This window comes from Symphalangus syndactylus, chromosome 20 (assembly GCF_028878055.3).
Source record: "Symphalangus syndactylus isolate Jambi chromosome 20, NHGRI_mSymSyn1-v2.1_pri, whole genome shotgun sequence".
Classification (NCBI taxonomy): Eukaryota; Metazoa; Chordata; class Mammalia; order Primates; family Hylobatidae; genus Symphalangus; species Symphalangus syndactylus.
The window spans coordinates 33,394,381-33,418,960 of NC_072442.2; positions in this window are offsets into that span (position 1 = coordinate 33,394,381).

The following is a 24,580-nucleotide window of genomic DNA, read 5'->3' on the forward strand; positions in this document are numbered from 1 at the left end:
GGAGCGCTGAGCGGCGTACAGTGGAAAAAGGAATATCGTCAAATAAAAAGTACACTGAAGCATTCTACGAAACAGCTTTTTGTTCCGTGCATTAAACTAAAAGACTTGAACATTACTTTTGATTGAGCAGTTTTGAAACTCTCTTTCTGTAGGAACTGCAAGTGGAAATTCAGAGCGCTAAGGGGCCTGTAGTGGAAAAAGGGATAACTTCAAATAAAAAATACACAGAAGCATTCTGCGAATCTTCTTTCTGTTCTGTGCATTCAACTAACAGAGTTGAACGTTACTTTTCATTGAGAAGTTCTGAAACACTCTGTCTGTAGAAACTGCAAGCGGACATTCGGAGCGCTAAGGGGCATATTGTGGAAAAAGGGATAACTTGATATAAAAAATACACAGAAGCATTCTGCGAAACTTCTTTCTGTTCTGTGCATTCAACTCACAGAGTTGAGCCTTACTTTTGATTCAGCAGTTCTGCAACACTCTTTCTGTAGATAGTGCATGCGAACATTCGGAGCGCTAAGGGGCCTTTAGTGGAAAAAGGAATATCTTCAAATAAAAACTACCCAGAAGCATTCTGCGAAACTTCTTAATGTTCTGTGCATTCAACTAACGGAGTTGAACCTTACTTTTGATTGAGAAGTTCTGAAACACACTTTCTGTAGAAACTGCAAGTGGACATTAAGATTGCTAAGGAGCCTATGGTGGAAAAATAAATAACTTGAAATAAAAACTACACAGAAGCATTCTGCGAAACTACTTTTTGTTCTGTGCATTCAACTCACAGAGTTGAACCTTACTTTTGATTCAGCAGTTCTGCAACACTCTTTCTGTAGCTACTGCAAGCGGACATTCGGAGCGCTAAGTTGAGTACAGTGGAAAAAGGAATATCTTCAATTAAAAACTACACAGAAGAATTCTGTGAAGCTTCTTTCTGTTCTGTGCATTCAACTAACAGAGTTGAACATTATTTTTGATTGAGGAGTTGTGAAACACTCTTTCTGTAGAAACTGCAAGAGGACATTTGGAGCGCTAAGTGGCCTATATTGGAGAAAAGAATATCTTCAAATAAAAACTATACCGAAGCATTCTGCGAAACGTCTTTCTGTTCTGTGCATTCAACTAACAGGGTTGAACATTACTCTTGATAGAGCAGTTCTAAAAACACTCTTTCTGTAGAAACTGCAAGCGAACATTCGGAGCACTAGGGGGCCTATAGTGGAAAAAGGAATATCTTCAAATAAAAACTACACAGAAGCATTCTGCGTAACTTCTTTCTGTTCTGTTTATTCAACTAACACAGTTGAAACTTACATTTGATTGAGAAGTTTTGAAACACTCTTTCTGTATTAACTGCAAGCTGACATTCGGAGCGCAGAGGGGCTTATAGTGGAAAAAGGAATAACTTCAAATAAAAACTAAACAGAAGCATTCTGCGAAACTCCTTCCTGTTCTGTGCATTCAACTCACAGAGTTGAACGTTACTTTTGATTGACCAGTTCTGAAACACTCTTTCTGTAGAAAGTGCAAGCGGACATTTGGAGCGCTAAGGGGCCTGTAGAGGAGAAAGGTATGTCTTCAAATAAAAACTACACAGAAGAATTCTGCGAAACTACTTTTTTTTCCATGAATTCAACTAACAGACTTGAACGTTAATTTTGATTGAGCAGTTCTGAAACACTCTTTCTGCAGAAACTGAAAGCGGACATTCGGGGCGCTAAGGGGCCTATAGTGGAAAAAGTAATATCTTCAAATAAAAATTACACAGAATCACTCTGCGAAACTTCTTGCTGTTATGTGCAAGCAACTAACAGACTTGAACATTACTTTTGATTGAGCAGTTCTGAAACACTCTTTCTGTAGAAACTGCAAGCGGCCATTCGGGGCGCTAAGGTCCCTAGAGTGGAAAAAGGAATATCTTCAAATAAAAACTACACAGAAGCATTCTGCGAAACTACTTTCTGTTGTGTGCATTCAACTAACAGAGTTGAAACTATCTTTTGATTAAGCAGTTCTGAAACACTGTTTCTGTACAAACTGGAAGGGGACATTCAGAGCGCTATGGGGTGTATAGCGGAAAAGGAATATCTTCAAATAAAAACTACACAGAAGCATTCTGTGAAACTTCTTTCTGTTCTGTGCATTCAACTAACAGAATTGAACCTTACTTTTGATTGAGCAGTTGTGAAACACTCTTTCTGTAGAAACTGTAAGCGGACATTCAGAGCGCAAAGAGTCCTATAGTAGAAAAAGGAATATCTTCAAATAAAAACTACACAGAATTTTGCAAAACATCTTCCTGTTCTGTGCAATCAACTAACAGAGTTGAACGTTATTTTGATTGAGCAGTTCTGAAACACTCTTTCTGTAGAAACTGCAAGCGGACATTCGGAACGCTAAGGGGCCTATAGTGGATAAAGGAATATCTTCAAATAAGAACTACACAGAAGCATTCTCTGAGACAGATTTTTGTTCCGTGCATTCAACTAACAGAGTTGAACCTTACTATTGATTGAGCAGTTCTGAAACTCTCTTTCTGTAGAAATTGCAAGTGGACATTCAGAGCGGTTTTGGGCCAATAGTGGAAAACGGAATATCTTCAAATACAAACTACACAGAAGCATTCTGCGAAACTACTTTCTGTTCTGTGCATTCAACTAACAGAGGTGAAACTTACTTTTGATTGGGCAGTTCTGAAACACCATTTCTGTAGAAACTGCAAGCGCACATTCTGAGCGCCAAGGGGCCTATTGTGGAAAAAAGGAATATCTTCAAATTAAAACCACACAGAAGCATTCTGCGTAACTTCTTTCTGTTCTGTGCATTCAACTAACCGAGTTCAACCTTACTTTTGATTGAGCAATTCTGAAACACTCTTTCTGTAGAAACTGCAACGGACATTCGGGGCGCTAAGGTTCCTATAGGGATAAAAGGATTATCTTCAAATAAAAACTACACAGAAGCATTCTGCAAAACTTCTGTTCTGTGCAGTCAACTACCAGGGTTGAAACTTACTTTTGATTGAGCAGTTCTGAAACACTCTTTCTGTAGAAACTACAAGCGGACTTTCGCAGTGCTAAGGGGCCTAGAGCGGAAAAGTGAATATCTTCAAATAAAAACTACACAGAAGCATTGTGCGAAACGTTTTTCTGTTCTGTGCAATCAACTAACAGAGTTGAACCTTACTTTTGGTTGAGCAGTTCTGAAACACTCTTTCTGTAGAAACTGCAAGCGGACATTCAGAGCGCTAAGGGGCCTATAGTGGAAAAAGGAATACCTTCAAATAAAAACTACACAGAAGCATTCTGCGAAACTTCTTTGTATTCTGTGCATTCAACTCACAGATTTGAACCATACTTTTGATTCAACAGTTCTGAAACAGTCTTTGTGGAGAAACTGCAAGCGGACATTCAGAGCGCTAAGGTGCCTATAGTGGAAAAAGGAATATCTTCAAATACAAACTATACAGAAGCATTCTGCGAAACGCCTTTCTTATCTGTGCATTCAACTCACAGGGTTGAACCTTACTTTTGATTGAGCAGTTCTGAAACACTCTTTCTGTAGACACTGCAAACGGAGACTCGGAGCGCTAGGGGGCCTATAGTGGAAAACGGAATGTCTTCAATTAAAAACTACACAAGAGCATTCTGTGAAACTTCCTTCAATTCTGTGAATTCAAGTAACAGAGTTGAACATTACTTTTGATTGAACAGTTCTGAAACACTCTTTCTGTAGAAACTGCAAGCGAACATTCGGATCGCTAAGGGGCCTATAGTGGAAAAACTAATATCTTCAAATAAAAATTACACAGAAGCATTCTGCGTAACTTCTTTCTGCTCTGTGCATTCAGCTAACCGAGTTGAACCTTACTTTTAATTGAGCAGTACTGAAACACTCTTTCTGCAGAAACGGCAAGCGGACATTCGGTGGGCCAAGCGGCCTATAGTGGAAAAAGGAATATCTTCAAATAAAAACTACAGAGAAGCATTCTGTGAAACTTCTTTCTGTTCTGTGCATTCAACTAACAGAGCTGAACATTACTTTTGACTGAGCAGTTCTGAAACACTCTTTCTGTAGAATCTGCAAGCGGACATTCAGAGCGCCTAGGGGCCTATAGTGGAAAAAGGAACATCTTCAAATAAAAACTACACAGAAGAATTCTGCGAAACTAATTTCTGTTCTGTGCTTTCAGCTAACAGAGTTGAAATTTACTTTTCATTGAGCAGTTCCGAAACACTGTTTCTGTACAAACTGGAAGTGGACATTCGGAGCGCTATGGGGCCTTCAGTGGAAAAAGGTATGCATTCATATAAAAACTACACCGAAGTATTCTGCGAACCTTCTTTCCGTTCTGTGTATTCAACTAACAGAGTTGAACCTTACTTTCGATTGAGCAGTTCTGAAACACTCTTTCTGTAGAAACTGCAAGGGGACACTCGGAGCCGTAATGGGCCAATAGTGGACAAAGTAATATCTTCAAATAAAAACTACACAGAAGCATTCTGTGAAACTTCTTCCTGTTCTGTGCATTCAACTAACAGAGTTGAAACTTAGTTTTGATTGAGCAGTTCTGAAACACTGATTCTGTACAAACTGGAAGTGGACATTCAGTGCGCTCCGGGGCCTATAGTGGAAAAAGCATTATCGTCATATTAAAAATACACAGAAGTATTCTGCGAAAGTATTTTCTGTTCTGTGCATTCAACTAACAGTGTTGATCCATACTTTTGATGGAGCAGTTCTGAAACACACTTTCTGTAGGAACTGCAAGCGGACATTCGGAGAACTAAGGGGCTTATAGTGGGAAAAGGAATATCTTCAAATAAAAACTACACTAAAGCACTCTGCGAAACTTCTTTCTGTTCTGTGCATTCAACTAACAGAGTTGAACCTTACTTTTGATTGCGCAGTTCTGAAACACTCTTTCCGTAGTAACTGCAAGCGAGGATTCGGAGCGCTGAGCGGCGTACAGTGGAAGAAGGAATATCGTCAAATAAAAAGTACACTGAAGCATTCTACGAAACAGCTTTTTGTTCCGTGCATTAAACTAAAGGACTTGAACATTACTTTTGATTGAGCAGTTTTGAAACTCTCTTTCTGTAGGAACTGCAAGTGGAAATTCAGAGCGCTAAGGGGCCTGTAGTGGAAAAAGGGATAACTTCAAATAAAAAATACACAGAAGCATTCTGCGAATATTCTTTCTGTTCTGTGCATTCAACTAACAGAGTTGAACGTTACTTTTCATTGAGAAGTTCTGAAACACTCTGTCTGTAGAAACTGCAAGCGGACATTCGGAGCGCTAAGGGGCATATTGTGGAAAAAGGGATAACTTGATATAAAAAATACACAGAAGCATTCTGCGAAACTTCTTTCTGTTCTGTGCATTCAACTCACAGAGTTGAGCCTTACTTTTGATTCAGCAGTTCTGCAACACTCTTTCTGTAGATAGTGCATGCGAACATTCGGAGCGCTAAGGGGCCTTTAGTGGAAAAAGGAATATCTTCAAATAAAAACTACCCAGAAGCATTCTGCGAAACTTCTTAATGTTCTGTGCATTCAACTAACGGAGTAGAACCTTACTTTTGATTGAGAAGTTCTGAAACACACTTTCTGTAGAAACTGCAAGTGGACATTAAGATTGCTAAGGAGCCTATGGTGGAAAAATAAATATCTTGAAATAAAAACTACACAGAAGCATTCTGCGAAACTACTTTCTGTTCTGTGCATTCAACTCACAGAGTTGAACCTTACTTTTGATTCAGCAGTTCTGCAACACTCTTTCTGTAGCTACTGCAAGCGGACATTCGGAGCGCTAAGTTGAGTACAGTGGAAAAAGGAATATCTTCAATTAAAAACTACACAGAAGATTTCTGTGAAGCTTCTTTCTGTTCTGTGCATTCAACTAACAGAGTTGAACCTTATTTTTGATTGAGGAGTTGTGAAACACTCTTTCTGTAGAAACTGCAAGAGGACATTCGGAGCGCTAAGTGGCCTATATTGGAGAAAAGAATATCTTCAAATAAAAACTATACCGAAGCATTCTGCGAAACGTCTTTCTGTTCTGTGCATTCAACTAACAGAGTTGAACATTACTCTTGATAGAGCAGTTCTAAAAACACTCTTTCTGTAGAAACTGCAAGCGGACATTCGGAGCACTAGGGGGCCTATAGTGGAAAAAGGAATATCTTCAAATAAAAACTACGCAGAAGCATTCTGCGTAACTTCTTTCTGTTCTGTTTATTCAACTAACACAGTTGAAACTTACTTTTGATTGAGAAGTTTTGAAACACTCTTTCTGTATTAACTGCAAGCTGACATTCGGAGCGCAGAGGGGCTTATAGTGGAAAAAGGAATAACTTCAAATAAAAACTAAACAGAAGCATTCTGCGAAACTCCTTTCTGTTCTGTGCATTCAACTCACAGAGTTGAACGTTACTTTTGATTGACCAGTTCTGAAACACTCTTTCTGTAGAAACTGCAAGCGGACATTTGGAGCGCTAAGGGGCCTGTAGAGGAGAAAGGTATGTCTTCAAATAAAAACTACACAGAAGAATTCTGCGAAACTACTTTTTTTTCCGTGAATTCAACTAACAGACTTGAACGTTACTTTTGATTGAGCAGTACTGAAACACTCTTTCTGCAGAAACGGCAAGCGGACATTCAGTGCGCTAAGCGGCCTATAGTGGAAAAAGGAATATCTTCAAATAAAAACTACAGAGAAGCATTCTGTGAAACTTCTTTCTCTTCTGTGCATTCAACTAACAGAGCTGAACGTTACTTTTGACTGAGCAGTTCTGAAACACTCTTTCTGTAGAATCTGCAAGCGGACATTCAGAGCGCCTAGGGGCCTATAGTGGAAAAAGGAACATCTTCAAGTAAAAACTACACAGAAGAATTCTGCGAAACTAATTTCTGTTCTGTGCTTTCAGCTAACAGAGTTGAAATTTACTTTTCATTGAGCAGTTCCGAAACACTGTTTCTGTACAAACTGGAAGTGGACATTCGGAGCGCTATGGGGCCTTCAGTGGAAAAAGGTATGCATTCATATAAAAACTACACCGAAGTATTCTGCGAACCTTCTTTCCGTTCTGTGTATTCAACTAACAGAGTTGAACCTTACTTTTGATTGAGCAGTTCTGAAACACTCTTTCTGTAGAAACTGCAAGGGGACACTCGGAGCCGTAAGGGGCCAATAGTGGAAAAAGTAATATCCTCAAATAAAAACTACACAGAAGCATTCTGTGAAACTTCTTCCTGTTCTATGCATTCAACTAACAGAGTTGAAACTTAGTTTTGATTGAGCAGTTCTGAAACACTGATTCTGTACAAACTGGAAGTGGACATTCAGTGCGCTACGGGGCCTATAGTGGAAAAAGGATTATCGTCATATTAAAAATACACAGAAGTATTCTGCGAAAGTATTTTCTGTTCTGTGCATTCAACTAACAGTGTTGATCCATACTTTTGATGGAGCAGTTCTGAAACACACTTTCTGTAGGAACTGCAAGCGGACATTCGGAGAACTAAGGGGCTTATAGTGGGAAAAGGAATATCTTCAAATAAAAACTACACTAAAGCACTCTGCGAAACTTCTTTCTGTTCTGTGCATTCAACTAACAGAGTTGAACCTTACTTTTGATTGTGCAGTTCTGAAACACTCTTTCCGTAGTAACTGCAAGCGAGGATTCGGAGCGCTGAGCGGCGTACAGTGGAAGAAGGAATATCGTCAAATAAAAAGTACACTGAAGCATTCTACGAAACAGCTTTTTGTTCCGTGCATTAAACTAAAAGACTTGAACATTACTTTTGATTGAGCAGTTTTGAAACTCTCTTTCTGTAGGAACTGCAAGTGGAAATTCAGAGCGCTAAGGGGCCTGTAGTGGAAAAAGGGATAACTTCAAATAAAAAATACACAGAAGCATTCTGCGAATCTTCTTTCTGTTCTGTGCATTCAACTAACAGAGTTGAACGTTACTTTTCATTGAGAAGTTCTGAAACACTCTGTCTGTAGAAACTGCAAGCGGACATTCGGAGCGCTAAGGGGCATATTGTGGAAAAAGGGATAACTTGATATAAAAAATACACAGAAGCATTCTGTGAAACTTCTTTCTGTTCTGTGCATTCAACTCACAGAGTTGAGCCTTACTTTTGATTCAGCAGTTCTGCAACACTCTTTCTGTAGATAGTGCATGCGAACATTCGGAGCGCTAAGGGGCCTTTAGTGGAAAAAGGAATATCTTCAAATAAAAACTACCCAGAAGCATTCTGCGAAACTTCTTAATGTTCTGTGCATTCAACTAACGGAGTAGAACCTTACTTTTGATTGAGAAGTTCTGAAACACACTTTCTGTAGAAACTGCAAGTGGACATTAAGATTGCTAAGGAGCCTATGGTGGAAAAATAAATATCTTGAAATAAAAACTACACAGAAGCATTCTGCGAAACTAATTTCTGTTCTGTGCATTCAACTCACAGAGTTGAACCTTACTTTTGATTCAGCAGTTCTGCAACACTCTTTCTGTAGCTACTGCAAGCGGACATTCGGAGCGCTAAGTTGAGTACAGTGGAAAAAGGAATATCTTCAATTAAAAACTACACAGAAGAATTCTGTGAAGCTTCTTTCTGTTCTGCGCATTCAACTAACAGAGTTGAACCTTATTTTTGATTGAGGAGTTGTGAAACACTCTTTCTGTAGAAACTGCAAGAGGACATTCGGAGCGCTAAGTGGCCTATATTGGAGAAAAGAATATCTTCAAATAAAAACTATACCGAAGCATTCTGCGAAACGTCTTTCTGTTCTGTGCATTCAACTAACAGAGTTGAACATTACTCTTGATAGAGCAGTTCTAAAAACACTCTTTCTGTAGAAACTGCAAGCGGACATTCGGAGCACTAGGGGGCCTATAGTGGAAAAAGGAATATCTTCAAATAAAAACTACACAGAAGCATTCTGCATAACTTCTTTCTGTTCTGTTTATTCAACTAACACAGTTGAAACTTACTTTTGATTGAGAAGTTTTGAAACACTCTTTCTGTATTAACTGCAAGCTAACATTCGGAGCGCAGAGGGGCTTATAGTGGAAAAAGGAATAACTTCAAATAAAAACTAAACAGAAGCATTCTGCGAAACTCCTTTCTGTTCTGTGCATTCAACTCACAGAGTTGAACGTTACTTTTGATTGACCAGTTGTGAAACACTCTTTCTGTAGAAAGTGAAAGCGGACATTTGGAGCGCTAAGGGGCCTGTAGAGGAGAAAGGTATGTCTTCAAATAAAAACTACACAGAAGAATTCTGTGAAACTACTTTTTTTTCCGTGAATTCAACTAACAGACTTGAACGTTACTTTTGATTGAGCAGTTCTGAAACACTCTTTCTGCAGAAACTGCAAGCGGACATTCGGAGCACTAGGGGGCCTATAGTGGAAAAAGGAATATCTTCAAATAAAAACTACACAGAAGCATTCTGCCTAACTTCTTTCTGTTCTGTGCATTCAACTAACCGAGTTGAACCTTACATTTGATTAAGCAGTTCTGAAATACTCTTTCTGTAGAAACTGCAAGCGGACATTCAGAGCGCTAAAGGGAATAGTGAGAAAAGGAATATCTTCAAATAAAAACTACACAGAAGCATTCTGCGAAACTCCTTTCTGTTCTGTGCATTCAACTCACAGAGTTGAACGTTACTTTTGATTGACCAGTTCTGAAACTCTCTTTCTGTAGAAAGTGCAAGTGGACATTTGGAGCGCTAAGGGGCCTGTAGAGGAGAAAGGTATGTCTTCAAATGAAAATTACACAGAAGAATTCTGCGAAACTACTTTTTTTTCCGTGAATTCAACTAACAGACTAGAACGTTACTTTTGATTGAGCAGTTCTGAAACACTCTTTCTGCAGAAACTGAAAGCGGACATTCGGGGCGCTAAGGGGCCTATAGTGGAAAAAGTAATATCTTCAAATAAAAATTACACAGAATCACTCTGCGAAACTTCTTGCTGTTATGTGCAAGCAACTAACAGACTTGAACATTACTTTTGATTGAGCAGTTCTGAAACACTCTTTCTGTAGAAACTGCAAGAGGCCATTCGGGGCGCTAAGGTGCCTAGAGTGGAAAAAGGAATATCTTCAAATAAAAACTACACAGAAGCATTCTGCGAAACTTCTTTCTGTTGTGTGCATTCAACTAATAGAGTTGAAACTTTCTTTTGATTAAGCAGTTCTGAAATACTGTTTCTGTACAAACTGGAAGGGGACATTCAGAGCGCTATTTGGTGTATAGCGGAAAAAGGATTATCTTCAAATAAAAACTACACAGAAGCATTCTGTGAAACTTCATTCTGTTCTGTGCATTCAACTAACAGAATTGAACCTTACTTTTGATTGAGCAGTTTTGAAACACTCTTTCTGTAGAAACTGTAAGCGGACATTCAGAGCGCAAAGGGGCCTATAGTGGAAAAAGGAATATCTTCAAATAAAAACTACACAGAATTTTGCAAAACATCTTCCTCTTCTGTGCAATCAACTAACAGAGTTGAACGTTATTTTGATTGAGGAGTTCTGAAACACTCTTTCTGTAGAAACTGCAAGCGGACATTCGGAGCGCTAAGGGGCCTATAGTGGATAAAGGAATATCTTCAAATAAGAACTACACAGAAGCATTCTGTGAGACAGATTTTTGTTCCGTGCATTCAACTAACAGAGTTGAACCTTACTATTGATTGAGCAGTTCTGAAACACTCTTTCTGTAGAAATTGCAAGCAGACATTCAGAGCGGTTGTGGGCCAATAGTGGAAAACGGAATATCTTCAAATACAAACTACACAGAAGCATTCTGCGAAACTACTTTGTGTTCTGTGCATTCAACTAACAGAGGTGAAACTTACTTTTGATTGGGTAGTTCTGAAACACCATTTCTGTAGAAACTGCAAGCGCACATTCTGAGCGCCAAGGGGCCTATTGTGGAAAAAGGAATATCTTCAAATTAAAACCACACAGAAGCATTCTGCGTAACTTCTTTCTGTTCTGTGCATTCAACTAACTGAGTTCAACCGTACTTTTGTTTGAGCAATTCTGAAACACTCTTTCTGTAGAAACTGCAACGGACATTCGGGGCGCTAAGGTTCCTATAGGGATAAAAGGATTATCTTCAAATAAAAACTACACAGAAGCATTCTGCAAAACTTCTGTTCTGTGAAGTCAACTACCAGGGTTGAAACTTACTTTTGATTGAGCAGTTCTGAAACACTCTTTCTGTAGAAACTACAAGCGGACATTCGCAGTGCTAAGGGGCCTAGAGCGGAAAAGTGAATATCTTCAAATAAAAACTACACAGAAGCATTGTGCGAAACGTTTTTCTGTTCTGTGCAATCAACTAACAGAGTTGAACCTTACTTTTGGTTGAGCAGTTCTGAAACACTCTTTCTGTAGAAACTGCAAGCGGACATTCAGAGCGCTAAGGGGCCTATAGTGGAAAAAGGAATACCTTCAAATAAAAACTACACAGAAGCATTCTGCGAAACTTCTTTCTATTCTGTGCATTCAACTCACAGATTTGAACCATACTTTTGATTCAACAGTTCTGAAACAGTCTTTGTGGAGAAACTGCAAGCGGACATTCAGAGCGCTAAGGTGCCTATAGTGGAAAAAGGAATATCTTCAAATACAAACTATACAGAAGCATTCTGTGAAACGCCTTTCTTATCTGTGCATTCAACTCACAGGTTGAACCTTACTTTTGATTGAGCAGTTCTGAAACACTCTTTCTGTAGACACTGCAAGCGGAGACTCGGAGCGCTAGGGGGCCTATAGTGGAAAATGGAATGTCTTCAATTAAAAACTACACAAGAGCATTCTGTGAAACTTCCTTCAATTCTGTGAATTCAAGTAACAGAGTTGAACATTACTTTTGATTGAACAGTTCTGAAACACTCTTTCTGTAGAAACTGCAAGCGAACATTCGGATCGCTAAGGGGCCTATAGTGGAAAAACTAATATCTTCAAATAAAAATTACACAGAAGCATTCTGCGTAACTTCTTTCTGCTCTGTGCATTCAGCTAACCGAGTTGAACCTTACTTTTGATTGAGCAGTACTGAAACACTCTTTCTGCAGAAACGGCAAGCGGACATTCGGTGCGCTAAGCGGCCTATAGTGGAAAAAGGAATATCTTCAAATAAAAACTACAGAGAAGCATTCTGTGAAACTTCTTTCTGTTCTGTGCATTCAACTAACAGAGCTGAACATTACTTTTGACTGAGCAGTTCTGAAACACTCTTTCTGTAGAATCTGCAAGCGGACATTCAGAGCGCCTAGGGGCCTATAGTGGAAAAAGGAACATCTTCAAATAAAAACTACACAGAGGAATTCTGCGAAACTAATTTCTGTTCTGTGCTTTCAGCTAACAGAGTTGAAATTTACTTTTCATTGAGCAGTTCCGAAACACTGTTTCTGTACAAACTGGAAGTGGACATTCGGAGCGCTATGGGGCCTTCAGTGGAAAAAGGTATGCATTCATATAAAAACTACACCGAAGTATTCTGCGAACCTTCTTTCCGTTCTGTGTATTCAACTAACAGAGTTGAACCTTACTTTCGATTGAGCAGTTCTGAAACACTCTTTCTGTAGAAACTGCAAGGGGACACTCGGAGCCGTAAGGGGCCAATAGTGGAAAAAGTAATATCTTCAAATAAAAACTACACAGAAGCATTCTGTGAAACTTCTTCCTGTTCTGTGCATTCAACTAACAGAGTTGAAACTTAGTTTTGATTGAGCAGTTCTGAAACACTGATTCTGTACAAACTGGAAGTGGACATTCAGTGCGCTACGGGGCCTATAGTGGAAAAAGGATTATCGTCATATTAAAAATACACAGAAGTATTCTGCGAAAGTATTTTCTGTTCTGTGCATTCAACTAACAGTGTTGATCCATACTTTTGATGGAGCAGTTCTGAAACACACTTTCTGTAGGAACTGCAAGCGGACATTCGGAGAACTAAGGGGCTTATAGTGGGAAAAGGAATATCTTCAAATAAAAACTACACTAAAGCACTCTGCGAAACTTCTTTCTGTTCTGTGCATTCAACTAACAGAGTTGAACCTTACTTTTGATTGCGCAGTTCTGAAACACTCTTTCCGTAGTAACTGCAAGCGAGGATTCGGAGCGCTGAGCGGCGTACAGTGGAAAAAGGAATATCGTCAAATAAAAAGTACACTGAAGCATTCTACGAAACAGCTTTTTGTTCCGTGCATTAAACTAAAAGACTTGAACATTACTTTTGATTGAGCAGTTTTGAAACTCTCTTTCTGTAGGAACTGCAAGTGGAAATTCAGAGCGCTAAGGGGCCTGTAGTGGAAAAAGGGATAACTTCAAATAAAAAATACACAGAAGCATTCTGCGAATCTTCTTTCTGTTCTGTGCATTCAACTAACAGAGTTGAACGTTACTTTTCATTGAGAAGTTCTGAAACACTCTGTCTGTAGAAACTGCAAGCAGACATTCGGAGCGCTAACGGGCATATTGTGGAAAAAGGGATAACTTGATATAAAAAATACACAGAAGCATTCTGCGAAACTTCTTTCTGTTCTGTGCATTCAACTCACAGAGTTGAGCCTTACTTTTGATTCAGCAGTTCTGCAACACTCTTTCTGTAGATAGTGCATGCGAACATTCGGAGCGCTAAGGGGCCTTTAGTGGAAAAAGGAATATCTTCAAATAAAAACTACCCAGAAGCATTCTGCGAAACTTCTTAATGTTCTGTGCATTCAACTAACGGAGTTGAACCTTACTTTTGATTGAGAAGTTCTGAAACACACTTTCTGTAGAAACTGCAAGTGGACATTAAGATTGCTAAGGAGCCTATGGTGGAAAAATAAATATCTTGAAATAAAAACTACACAGAAGCATTCTGCGAAACTACTTTCTGTTCTGTGCATTCAACTCACAGAGTTGAACCTTACTTTTGATTCAGCAGTTCTGCAACACTCTTTCTGTAGCTACTGCAAGCGGACATTCGGAGCGCTAAGTTGAGTACAGTGGAAAAAGGAATATCTTCAATTAAAAACTACGCAGAAGAATTCTGTGAAGCTTCTTTCTGTTCTGTGCATTCAACTAACAGAGTTGAACCTTATTTTTGATTGAGGAGTTGTGAAACACTCTTTCTGTAGAAACTGCAAGAGGACATTCAGAGCGCTAAGTGGCCTATATTGGAGAAAAGAATATCTTCAAATAAAAACTATACCGAAGCATTCTGCGAAACGCCTTTCTGTTCTGTGCATTCAACTAACAGAGTTGAACATTACTCTTGATAGAGCAGTTCTAAAAACACTCTTTCTGTAGAAACTGCAAGCGGACATTCGGAGCACTAGGGGGCCTATAGTGGAAAAAGAATATCTTCAAATAAAAACTACACAGAAGCATTCTGCGTAACTTCTTTCTGTTCTGTTTATTCAACTAACACAGTTGAAACTTACTTTTGATTGAGAAGTTTTGAAACACTCTTTCTGTATTAACTGCAAGCTGACATTCGGAGCGCAGAGGGGCTTATAGTGGAAAAAGGAATAACTTCAAATAAAAACTAAACAGAAGCATTCTGCGAAACTCCTTTCTGTTCTGTGCATTCAACTCACAGAGTTGAACGTTACTTTTGATTGACCAGTTGTGAAACACTCTTTCTGTAGAAAGTGCAAGCGGACATTTGGAGCGCTAAGGGGCCTGTAGAGGAGAAAGGTATGTCTTCAAATAAAAACTACACAGAAGAATTCTGTGAAACTACTTTTTTTTCCCTGAATTCAACTAACAGACTTGAACATTACTTTTGATTGAGCAGTTCTGAAACACTCTTTCTGCAGAAACTGAAAGCGGACATTCGGGGCGCTAAGGGGCCTATAGTGGAAAAAGGAATATCTTCAAATAAAAATTACACAGAATCACTCTGCGAAACTTCTTGCTGTTATGTGCAAGCAACTAACAGACTTGAACATTACTTTTGATTGAGCAGTTCTGAAACACTCTTTCTGTAGAAACTGCAAGCGGCCATTCGGGGCGCTAAGGTGCCTAGAGTGGAAAAAGGAATATCTTCAAATAAAAACTACACAGAAGCATTCTGCGAAACTTCTTTCTGTTGTGTGCATTCAACTAACTGAGTTGAAACTTTCTTTTGATTAAGCAGTTCTGACACACTGTTTCTGTACAAACTGGAAGGGGACATTCAGAGCGCTATGGGGTTTATAGCGGAAAAAGGAATATCTTCAAATAAAAACTACACAGAAGCATTCTGTGAAACTTCTTTCTGTTCTGTGCATTCAACTAACAGAATTAAACCTTACTTTTGATTGAGCAGTTGTGAAACACTCTTTCTGTAGAAACTGTAAGCGGACATTCAGAGCGCAAAGGGGCCTATATAGGAAAAAGGAATATCTTGAAATAAAAACTACACAGAATTTTGCAAAACATCTTCCTGTTCTGTGCAATCAACTAACAAAGTTGAACGTTATTTTGATTGAGCAGTTCTGAAACACTCTTTCTGTAGAAACTGCAAGCGGACATTCGGAGTGCTAAGGGGCCTATAGTGGATAAAGGAATATCTTCAAATAAGAACTACACAGAAGCATTCTGTGAGACAGATTTTTGTTCCGTGCATTCAACTAACAGCGTTGAACCTTACTATTGATTGAGCAGTTCTGAAACACTCTTTCTGTAGAAATTGCAAGTGGACATTCAGAGCGGTTTTGGGCCAATAGTGGAAAATGGAATATCTTCAAATACAAACTACACAGAAGCATTCTGCGAAACTACTTTGTGTTCTGTGCATTCAACTCACAGAGGTGAAACTTACTTTTGATTGGGCAGTTCTGAAACACCATTTCTGTAGAAACTGCAAGCGCACATTCTGAGCGCCAAGGGGCCTATTGTGGAAAAAGGAATATCTTCAAATTAAAACCACACAGAAGCATTCTGCGTAACTTCTTTCTGTTCTGTGCATTCAACTAACCGAGTTCAACCTGACTTTTGTTTGAGCAATTCTGAAACACTCTTTCTGTAGAAACTGCAACGGACATTCGGGGCGCTAAGGTTCCTATAGGGATAAAAGGATTACCTTCAAATAAAAACCACACAGAAGCATTCTGCAAAACTTCTGTTCTGTGCAGTCAACTACCAGGGTTGAAACTTACTTTTGATTGAGCAGTTCTGAAACACTCTTTCTGTAGAAACTACAAGCGGACATTCGCAGTGCTAAGGGGCCTAGAGCGGAAAAGTGAATATCTTCAAATAAAAACTACACAGAAGCATTGTGCAAAACGTTTTTCTGTTCTGTGCAATCAACTAACAGAGTTGAACCTTACTTTTGGTTGAGCAGTTCTGAAACACTCTTTCTGTAGAAACTGCAAGCGGACATTCAGAGCGCTAAGGGGCCTATAGTGGAAAAAGGAATACCTTCAAATAAAAACTACACAGAAGAATTCTGCGAAACTTCTTTCTATTCTGTGCATTCAACTCACAGATTTGAACCATACTTTTGATTCAACAGTTCTGAAACAGTCTTTGTGGAGAAACTGCAAGCGGACATTCAGAGTGCTAAGGTGCCTATAGTGGAAAAAGGAATATCTTCAAATACAAACTATACAGAAGCATTCTGCGAAACGCCTTTCTTATCTGTGCATTCAACTCACAGGGTTGAACCTTACTTTTGATTGAGCAGTTCTGAAACACTCTTTCTGTAGAAACTGCAAGCGGAGACTCGGAGCGCTAGGGGGCCTATAGTGGAAAATGGAATGTCTTCAATTAAAAACTACACAAGAGCATTCTGTGAAACTTCCTTCAATTCTGTGAATTCAAGTAACAGAGTTGAACATTACTTTTGATTGAACAGTTCTGAAACACTCTTTCTGTAGAAACTGCAGGCGAACATTCGGATCGCTAAGGGGCCTATAGTGGGAAAATTAATATCTTCAAATAAAAATTACACAGAAGCATTCTGCGTAACTTCTTTCTGCTCTGTGCATTCAGCTAACCGAGTTGAACCTTACTTTTGATTGAGCAGTACTGAAACACTCTTTCTGCAGAAACGGCAAGCGGACATTCGGTGCGCTAAGCGGCCTATAGTGGAAAAAGGAATATCTTCAAATAAAAACTACAGAGAAGCATTCTGTGAAACTACTTTCTGTTCTGTGCATTCAACTAACAGAGCTGAACATTACTTTTGACTGAGCAGTTCTGAAACACTCTTTCTGTAGAATCTGCAAGCGGACATTCAGAGCGCCTAGGGGCCTATAGTGGAAAAAGGAACATCTTCAAATAAAAACTACACAGAGGAATACTGCGAAACTAATTTCTGTTCTGTGCTTTCAGCTAACAGAGTTGAAATTTACTTTTCATTGAGCAGTTCCGAAACACTGTTTCTGTACAAACTGGAAGTGGACATTCGGAGCGCTATGGGGCCTTCAGTGGAAAAAGGTATGCATTCATATAAAAACTACACCGAAGTATTCTGCGAACCTTCTTTCCGTTCTGTGTATTCAACTAAAAGAGTTGAACCTTACTTTCGATTGAGCAGTTCTGAAACACTCTTTCTGTAGAAACTGCAAGGGGACACTCGGAGCCGTAAGGGGCCAATAGTGGAAAAAGTAATATCTTCAAATAAAAACTACACAGAAGCATTCTGTGAAACTTCTTCCTGTTCTGTGCATTCAACTAACAGAGTTGAAACTTAGTTTTGATTGAGCAGTTCTGAAACACTGATTCTGTACAAACTGGAAGTGGACATTCAGTGCGCTACGGGGCCTATAGTGGAAAAAGGATTATCGTCATATTAAAAATACACAGAAGTATTCTGCGAAAGTATTTTCTGTTCTGTGCATTCAACTAACAGTGTTGATCCATACTTTTGATGGAGCAGTTCTGAAACACACTTTCTGTAGGAACTGCAAGCGGACATTCGGAGAACTAAGGGGCTTATAGTGGGAAAAGGAATATCTTCAAATAAAAACTACACTAAAGCACTCTGCGAAACTTCTTTCTGTTCTGTGCATTCAACTAACAGAGTTGAACCTTACTTTTGATTGCGCAGTTCTGAAACACTCTTTCCGTAGTAACTGCAAGCGAGGATTCGGAGCGCTGAGCGGCGTACAGTGGAAAAAGGAATATCGTCAAATAAAAAGTACACTGAAGCATTCTACGAAACAGCTTTTTGTTCCGTGCATTAAACTAAAAGACTTGAACATTACTTTTGATTGAGCAGTTTTGAAACTCTCTTTCTGTAGGAACTGCAAGTGGAAATTCAGAGCGCTAAGGGGCCTGTAGTGGAAAAAGGGATAACTTCAAATAAAAAATACACAGAAGCATTCTGCGAATCTTCTTTCTGTTCTGTGCATTCAACTAACAGAGTTGAACGTTACTTTTCATTGAGAAGTTCTGAAACACTCTGTCTGTAGAAACTGCAAGCGGACATTCGGAGCGCTAAGGGGCATATTGTGGAAAAAGGGATAACTTGATATAAAAAATACACAGAAGCATTCTGCGAAACTTCTTTCTGTTCTGTGCATTCAACTCACAGAGTTGAGCCTTACTTTTGATTCAGCAGTTCTGCAACACTCTTTCTGTAGATAGTGCATGCGAACATTCGGAGCGCTAAGGGGCCTTTAGTGGAAAAAGGAATATCTTCAAATAAAAATTACACAGAATCACTCTGCGAAACTTCTTGCTGTTATGTGCAAGCAACTAACAGACTTGAACATTACTTTTGATTGAGCAGTTCTGAAACACTCTTTCTGTAGAAACTGCAAGCGGCCATTCGGGGCGCTAAGGTGCCTAGGGTGGAAAAAGGAATATCTTCAAATAAAAACTACACAGAAGCATTCTGCGAAACTTCTTTCTGTTGTGTGCATTCAACTAACAGAGTTGAAACTTTCTTTTGATTAAGCAGTTCTGAAACACTGTTTCTGTACAAACTGGAAGGGGACATTCAGAGCGCTATGGGGTGTATAGCGGAAAAAGGAATATCTTCAAATAAAAACTACACAGAAGCATTCTGTGAAACTTCTTTCTGTTCTGTGCATTCAACTAACAGAATTGAACCTTACTTTTGATTGAGCAGTTGTGAAACACTCTTTCTGTAGAAACTGTAAGCAGACATTCAGAGCGCAAAGGGGCCTATAGTGGAAAAAGGAATATCTTCAAATAAAAACTACACAGAATTTTGCAAAACATCTTCCTGTTCTGTGCAATCAACTAACAGAGTTGAACGTTATTTTGATTGAGCAGTTCTGAAACACTCTTTCTGTAGAAACTGCAAGCGGACATTCGGAGCGCTAAGGGGCCTATAGTGGATAAAGGAATATCTTCAAATAAGAACTACACAGAAGCATTCTGTGAGACAGATTTTTGTTCCGTGCATTCAACTAACAGAGTTGAACCTTACTATTGATTGAGCAGTTCTGAAACACTCTTTCTGTAGAAATTGCAAGTGGACATTCAGAGAGGTTTTGGGCCAATAGTGGAAAACGGAATATCTTCAAATACAAACTACACAGAAGCATTCTGCGAAACTACTTTCTGTTCTGTGCATTCAACTAACAAGGGTGAAACTTACTTTTGATTGGGCAGTTCTGAAACACCATTTCTGTAGAAACTGCAAGCGCACATTCTGAGCGCCAAGGGGCCTATTGTGGAAAAAGGAATATCTTCAAATTAAAACCACACAGAAGCATTCTGCGTAACTTCTTTCTGTTCTGTGCATTCAACTAACCGAGTTCAACCTTACTTTTGATTGAGCAATTCTGAAACACTCTTCCTGTAGAAACTGCAACGGACATTCGGGGCGCTAAGGTTCCTATAGGGATAAAAGGATTATCTTCAAATAAAAACTACACAGAAGCATTCTGCAAAACTTCTGTTCTGTGCAGTCAACTACCAGGGTTGAAACTTACTTTTGATTGAGCAGTTCTGAAACACTCTTTCTGTAGAAACTACAAGCAGACATTCGCAGTGCTAAGGGGCCTAGAGCGGAAAAGTGAATATCTTCAAATAAAAACTACACAGAAGCATTGTGCGAAACGTTTTTCTGTTCTGTGCAATCAACTAACAGAGTTGAACCTTACTTTTGGTTGAGCAGTTCTGAAACACTCTTTCTGTAGAAACTGCAAGCAGACATTCAGAGCGCTAAGGGGCCTATAGTGGAAAAAGGAATACCTTCAAATAAAAACTACACAGAAGCATTCTGCGAAACTTCTTTCTATTCTGTGCATTCAACTCACAGATTTGAACCATACTTTTGATTCAACAGTTCTGAAACAGTCTTTGTGGAGAAACTGCAAGTGGACATTCAGAGCGCTAAGGTGCCTATAGTGGAAAAAGGAATATCTTCAAATACAAACTATACAGAAGCATTCTGCGAAACGCCTTTCTTATCTGTGCATTCAACTCACAGGGTTGAACCTTATTTTTGATTGAGCAGTTCTGAAACACTCTTTCTGTAGAAACTGCAAGCGGAGACTCGGATCGCTAGGGGGCCTATAGTGGAAAATGGAATGTCTTCAATTAAAAACTACACAAGAGCATTCTGTGAAACTTCCTTCAATTCTCTGAATTCAAGTAACAGAGTTGAACATTACTTTTGATTGAAGAGTTCTGAAACACTCTTTCTGTAGAAACTGCAAGCGAACATTCGGATCGCTAAGGGGCCTATAGTGGAAAAACTAATATCTTCAAATAAAAATTACACAGAAGCATTCTGCGTAACTTCTTTCTGTTCTGTGCATTCAGCTAACCGAGTTGAACCTTACTTTTGATTGAGCAGTACTGAAACACTCTTTCTGCAGAAACGGCAAGCGGATATTCGGTGCGCTAAGCGGCCTATAGTGCAAAAAGGAATATCTTCAAATAAAAACTACACAGAAGCATTCTGTGAAACTTCTTTCTGTTCTGTGCATTCAACTAACAGAGCTGAACATTACTCTTGACTGAGCCGTTCTGAAACACTCTTTCTGTAGAATCTGCAAGCGGACATTCAGAGCGCCTAGGGGCCTATAGTGGAATAAGGAACATCTTCAAATAAAAACTACACAGAGGAATACTGCGAAACTAATTTCTGTTCTGTGCTTTCAGCTAACAGAGTTGAAATTTACTTTTCATTGAGCAGTTCCGAAACACTGTTTCTGTACAAACTGGAAGTGGACATTCGGAGCGCTATGGGGCCTTCAGTGGAAAAAGGTATGCATTCATATAAAAACTACACCGAAGTATTCTGCGAACCTTCTTTCCGTTCTGTGTATTCAACTAACAGAGTTGAACCTTACTTTCGATTGAGCAGTTCTGAAACACTCTTTCTGTAGAAACTGCAAGGGGACACTCGGAGCCGTAAGGGGCCAATAGTGGAAAAAGTAATATCTTCAAATAAAAACTACACAGAAGCATTCTGTGAAACTTCTTCCTGTTCTGTGCATTCAACTAACAGAGTTGAAACTTAGTTTTGATTGAGCAGTTCTGAAACACTGATTCTGTACAAACTGGAAGTGGACATTCAGTGCGCTACGGGGCCTATAGTGGAAAGAGGATTATCGTCATATTAAAAATACACAGAAGTATTCTGCGAAAGTATTTTCTGTTCTGTGCATTCAACTAACAGTGTTGATCCATACTTTTGATGGAGCAGTTCTGAAACACACTTTCTGTAGGAACTGCAAGCGGACATTCGGAGAACTAAGGGGCTTATAGTGGGAAAAGGAATATCTTCAAATAAAAACTACACTAAAGCACTCTGCGAAACTTCTTTCTGTTCTGTGCATTCAACTAACAGAGTTGAACCTTACTTTTGATTGCGCAGTTCTGAAACACTCTTTCCGTAGTAACTGCAAGCGAGGATTCGGAGCGCTGAGCGGCGTACAGTGGAAAAAGGAATATCGTCAAATAAAAAGTACACTGAAGCATTCTACGAAACAGCTTTTTGTTCCGTGCATTAAACTAAAAGACTTGAACATTACTTTTGATTGAGCAGTTTTGAAACTCTCTTTCTGTAGGAACTGCAAGTGGAAATTCAGAGCGCTAAGGGGCCTGTAGTGGAAAAAGGGATAACTTCAAATAAAAAATACACAGAAGCATTCTGCGAATCTTCTTTCTGTTCTGTGCATTCAACTAACAGAGTTGAACGTTACTTTTCATTGAGAAGTTCTGAAACACTCTGTCTGTAGAAACTGCAAGCGGACATTCGGAGCGCTAAGGGGCATATTGTGGAAAAAGGGATAACTTGATATAAAAAATACACAGAAGCATTCTGCGAAACTTCTTTCTGTTCTGTGCATTCCACTCACAGAGTTGAGCCTTACTTTTGATTCAGCAGTTCTGCAACACTCTTTCTGTAGATAGTGCATGCGAACATTCGGAGCGCTAAAGGGCCTTTAGTGGAAAAAGGAATATCTTCAAATAAAAACTACCCAGAAGCATTCTGCGAAACTTCTTAATGTTCTGTGCATTCAACTAACGGAGTTGAACCTTACTTTTGATTGAGAAGTTCTGAAACACACTTTCTGTAGAAACTGCAAGTGGACATTAAGATTGCTAAAGAGCCTATGGTGGAAAAATAAATATCTTTAAATAAAAACTACACAGAAGCATTCTGCGAAACTACTTTCTGTTCTGTGCATTCAACTCACAGAGTTGAACCTTACTTTTGATTCAGCAGTTCTGCAACACTCTTTCTGTAGCTACTGCAAGCGGACATTCGGAGCGCTAAGTTGAGTACAGTGGAAAAAGGAATATCTTCAATTAAAAACTACACAGAAGAATTCTGTGAAGCTTCTTTCTGTTCTGTGCATTCAACTAACAGACTTGAACCTTATTTTTGATTGAGGAGTTGTGAAACACTCTTTCTGTAGAAACTGCAAGAGGACATTCGGAGCGCTAAGTGGCCTATATTGGAGAAAAGAATATCTTCAAATAAAAACTATACCGAAGCATTCTGCGAAACATCTTTCTGTTCTGTGCATTCAACTAACAGAGTTGAACATTACTCTTGATAGAGCAGTTCTAAAAACACTCTTTCTGTAGAAACTGCAAGCGGACATTCGGAGCACTAGGGGGCCTATAGTGGAAAAAGGAATATCTTCAAATAAAAACTACACAGAAGCATTCTGCGTAACATCTTTCTGTTCTGTTTATTCAACTAACACAGTTGAAACTTACTTTTGATTGAGAAGTTTTGAAACACTCTTTCTGTATTAACTGCAAGCTGACATTCGGAGCGCAAAGGGGCTTATAGTGGAAAAAGGAATAACTTCAAATAAAAACTAAACAGAAGCATTCTGCGAAACTCCTTTCTGTTCTGTGCATTCAACTCACAGATTTGAACGTTACTTTTGATTGACCAGTTGTGAAACACTCTTTCTGTAGAAAGTGCAAGCGGACATTTGGAGCGCTAAGGGGCCTGTAGAGGAGAAAGGTATGTCTTCAAATAAAAACTACACAGAAGAATTCTGCGAAACTACTTTTTTTTCCGTGAATCCAACTAACAGACTTGAACGTTACTTTTGATTGAGCAGTTCTGAAACACTCTTTCTGCAGAAACTGAAAGCGGACATTCGGGGCGCTAAGGGGCCTATAGTGGAAAAAGAAATATCTTCAAATAAAAATTACACAGAATCACTCTGCGAAACTTCTTGCTGTTATGTGCAAGCAACTAACAGACTTGAACATTACTTTTGATTGAGCAGTTCTGAAACACTCTTTCTGTAGAAACTGCAAGCGGCCATTCGGGGCGCTAAGGTGCCTAGAGTGGAAAAAGGAATATCTTCAAATAAAAACTACACAGAAGCATTCTGCGAAACTTCTTTCTGTTGTGTGCATTCAACTAACAGAGTTGAAACTTTCTTTTGATTAAGCAGTTCTGAAACACTGTTTCTGTACAAACTGGAAGGGGACATTCAGAGCGCTATGGGGTGTATAGCGGAAAAAGGAATATCTTCAAATAAAAACTACACAGAAGCATTCTGTGAAACTTCTTTCTGTTCTGTGCATTCAACTAACAGAATTGAACCTTACTTTTGATTGAGCAGTTGTGAAACACTCTTTCTGTAGAAACTGTAAGCAGACATTCAGAGCGCAAAGGGGCCTATAGTGGAAAAAGGAATATCTTCAAATAAAAACTACACAGAATTTTGCAAAACATCTTCCTGTTCTGTGCAATCAACTAACAGAGTTGAACGTTATTTTGATTGAGCAGTTCTGAAACACTCTTTCTGTAGAAACTGCAAGCGGACATTCGGAGCGCTAAGGGGCCTATAGTGGATAAAGGAATATCTTCAAATAAGAACTACACAGAAGCATTCTGTGAGACAGATTTTTGTTCCGTGCATTCAACTAACAGAGTTGAACCTTACTATTGATTGAGCAGTTCTGAAACACTCTTTCTGTAGAAATTGCAAGTGGACATTCAGAGCGGTTTTGGGCCAATAGTGGAAAACGGAATATCTTCAAATACAAACTACACAGGAGCATTCTGCGAAACTACTTTCTGTTCCGTGCATTCAACTAACAGAGGTGAAACTTACTTTTGATTGGGCAGTTCTGAAACACCATTTCTGTAGAAACTGCAAGCGCA